Source organism: Argopecten irradians, chromosome 3, assembly GCF_041381155.1.
Source record: "Argopecten irradians isolate NY chromosome 3, Ai_NY, whole genome shotgun sequence".
NCBI lineage: Eukaryota > Metazoa > Mollusca > Bivalvia > Pectinida > Pectinidae > Argopecten > Argopecten irradians.
Window position 1 is genome coordinate 30,626,141 of NC_091136.1, and position 4,188 is coordinate 30,630,328.

A 4,188-nucleotide genomic window follows, 5' to 3' on the forward strand; every position below is an offset into this window, starting at 1 on the left:
TGATAATTCGACAATGTAAATAACATCAATTATTTGACAAAATTAAAGAAACAATAATAACAACTGATGCCGTTTTAATTGGTCTGATAGAATGACCAAGATACCTGTCAGATTATATATTTTACTTATTTTTGATGCAGGTACCTGTGCTACATGTCCCCCCCACCCCGCTCTATACTTGATTTTTGAGCTCATATTGTTCAAGGATCGTTTCCAGTCAAATGACTTATATACTGATGCCGGAAAGCATAGTAGGCCGGATACGTTATATTTTCTTTCTATATTCATATACGATACAAAAGAGGTATCGAATTTTGATTTACACCCTTAAAACGTCTGAAATGGTAACTACAAATAGGTTAGGTTCAAATAATCATAGAAAACTGTAACTCCCAGATATCAAACCATCACGCAAATAGCATGTTGGTGTTCACGCAAATAACATGTTGGTGTTGGAAAAAAATAGTGGAGTCCCTAAGGACGGATATTTGACTCCCGTGGGACTTCTTTGAAGGAAGCAAGACTATAATAAATTGGTAGTATGGATAAAGTGTACACAGAAAATGCATGTTACAACCTAGTCATTGTAAAATTCCAGTTAGTAAATATCCTGTTTCTTTGTAATTCAACGAGTTGAAGCATTGTCTTGTTAGTTAATTCGTGAATATCGATTTACCATTGTCCATCTTGATCTACCAGAGTTACTTCATTTCATTTCGTCAGTACTGAGTAAAACGAAGGAATTACCAACAGACGTTGATATCTATTATTGAATTATTTTATTTCCTTAATTCTTTATTTTCAGGTCTACCGCCACTTGTTTTCGCGTTTATATGTTTGTGTAAGCAAGTTTCTAAATTCTGGCTCCATTTCCATCAATATTCCTTACTGAAGTAAACTCTCCAAAGGAATAATAATAATAATAAAACTTCAACATTTGAGTGGACTATTGATGAAAATGGGCACCTGCAAGAGTTATTTCTCCTGACACAGTCGTCCGCTAAACATGCCTATATTACATTATTTTTTTTTGATTTGTGAATATAAAAGGCAAAAAAAAAACATTAAAAAAAATCCTAATAATAATGGCAGGTTTAGCGGACTACTGACACATGTTCATGCCACCACAGAGAGCAACATTTTAGGGGTTCACATAAATATTTAAACGTAAAACATATGACACTAAGATGGGTTAAATTGACCAACAGCCCCGGGGTCAGTAGCACCATTTCTACAATTCTGAATACTCATCCATAAGGATTCTAGGCCCTACCACATACTCCCTACCGTGATTTTTAACAAGAGGCCCATGGGCCTTTACCTTGGCAATAATCATATAGGAAATTAATTATGATATAGTGTCATGGTTGCCATCTTCTATTGGGATCAACCAGAGATGTAACAACACTTTGTTGGGGACCATGTCAGGCTCCTTTCATGCAAGTTTCAGCCAAATCGAACCGGTAGAACTTGAGAAGAAGTTCAAAATGTGTTTTCAAGATGGCAGCTGTGGCGGCCATCTTGGATTTCGGATCAACCCGAAAAATAAGAACACTTTGTCGGGACCATGTCAGGATCATTTCATGCAAGTTTCAGCCAAATCGCACATGTAGAACTTGAGAAGAAGTTCAAAATGTGTTTTCAAGATGGCGGCTGTGGCGGCCATCTTGGATTTCGGATCGACCCGAAAAATAACAACACTTTGTCAACCATGTCAGGATCATTTCATGCAAGTTTCAGCCAAATCGCACTAGTAGAACTTGAGAAGAAGTTCAAAATGTGTTTTCAAGATGGCGGCTGTTGGCGGCCATCTTGGATTTCGGATCGACCCGAAAAAATAACAACACTTTGTCGGGACTATGTCAGGATCATATTTCATGCAATTTTCAGCCAAATCGCACCGGTTAGAACTGAGAAGAAAGAAGAAGTTCAAAATGTGTTTTCAAGATGGCGGCTGTGGCAGCCATCTTGGATTTCGGATCGACCGGAAAAAATAACAACACTTTGTCGGGACCATGTCAGGATCATTTTTATGCAAGTTTTCAGCCAAATCGCACTTGCAGAACTTGAGAAGAAGTTCAAAAATGTGTTTTCAAGATGGCGGGCCCCCCCCCCCGGGCTGGCGGCTGCCATCTTGGATTTCGGATCAAACCCGAAAAATAACAACACTTTGTCGGACCATGTCAGGATCATTTCATGCAAGTCTCAGCCAAATTGCACTGGTAGAACTTGAGAAGAAGTTCAAAATGTGTTTTCAAGATGGCGGCTGTGGCGGCCATCTTGGATTTCGGATCGACCCGAAAAATAACAACACTTTGTCGGACCATGTCAGGATCATTTCATGTAAGGCTCAATCCCATAGTCAAACTTGAGAAGAAGATTGAAATGTGAAAAGTTTACGGACGGCGGACGGCGCACGACGACGGATCGAATTGATGTGACTATAGTTTCAGCCAAATCGCACGGTAGAACTTGAGAAGAAGTTCAAAATGTGTTTTCAAGATGGCGGCTGCGGCGGCCATCTTGGATTTCGGATCGACCCGAAAAAATAACAACACTTTGTATGTCAACATGCCTCGCACTTATTGAGAAGAAGTTCAAAATTATGGCGGCTGTTTCTTTGTTTCTATGGATTTTGATTGTCCGGACCATGTTCAAACTTGAGAAAAAAAAATGGCGGCTTGTGGCGGCCATTCGGAAAAAAATCACTTTGTGTCGGCCCATAATCATTTCATGTAAGTTTCAAAAGCAGAAAAGTTTACGACGGGACTCAGCCAAATCGCACTGACACATGCTGCGGCGGCCCATCATCGGATCGACCCGTAAAATAACAACACTTTGCCACCACAGAGATCGCACTAGTAGCAACATTTTCAAGATGGGGGTTCACATAAATATTTAAACAAGTCAGCAAATCGCCACGGAGTTTAAACTTTGAGAAGAATATGACACTTGGATTTAAGATGGACCATGTCAGGTTAAAGTTTTGACCAACAGACATCTTGGATTTCGGACTCGAGACCCGAAAAATAACAACACTTTTTCTTTGTCAAACCATGTCAGGATCATTTCATAGTTTCACAAATCGCACTATTTGAGAAGATGTTCTACATCTTGGATTCTCAACCCGAATACTCAGTTCCAGGCCAAATACGCCTACCGGTTAGACTTGAGAAGAAGTTCAAAATAGAGGATTCTACCCGGCGGGACCTATCATTTCCACATACTCCGGACTCCCTACCGTGATTTTTAAAAATAGCTAATTCAATAGTCTCTTGCACGTCACAAATTGCTTTCCTGTCACAGGACGATAGCAATAAAGCAGCTACCGATTAATGAAGTCTCAAATGTAGGGGGATGCAGACGTCAAGGTGTCTGGGTAGTTTTTAAGTTCCACGTGTTGGTAAATTTTCAGGTAGTGACTATATGGTTTTTCTCCACAGTACTGCAATTTTCCTTATCACCATCAAAGCCTCCATATAAAATAGATGTAAAACATAAATAAACCAAATTCATATTGGTAAAGTACTCGGATAGAACAATTATCTATACACACCCAACCTACTATGCTTTTTGAGCTACAATATTGCAGCTAGTACTCGGTATCCCTACACCAGAATAGAGGCTAACTCATCTGTACTTTTCTAATTAGGAATCTTTTAAGAAGATCTTCCAGCATATAGATGGAAGAGCTTCCAAAAGCAGAAGAGCTACAGATCGAATGAACAAAATTTGTTTTCTAGAAGTAGAAAAGTGCAAATGCAGGTGGGCTCTGAGCATGTGTTTCGAGACAAACCTGACAGAACCAGTCCTTGCATATATTGCAAGAACTCAATAACTCTGAGTGGTGGCCTAAGGTGAGGTGCATTGAGCCATACTCTCCAACAACATACTTTGCATTTCTTTGAAGTTGAAAATCTGCCTGACCTTTGCTGTTGTGAATACTTTCTTGTTAAAGACACTACACCCTAAATGTACCAACTTAGTATAAAATGAGCCACCAGTAAATTGTTACAAAGAGGTGCCTGTAACATCATCCACATTAAAATGACACTTCAATTTCTCGATTTCTCGCTGTGGTTGATGAGTGTTAGTGTTACATACTTAAATAAATACTTGTGTCATGGAGCCATCAATTTTATAATTGACAATAAATCAACCAGACTAAAATCACAAGAAAATTCGAGG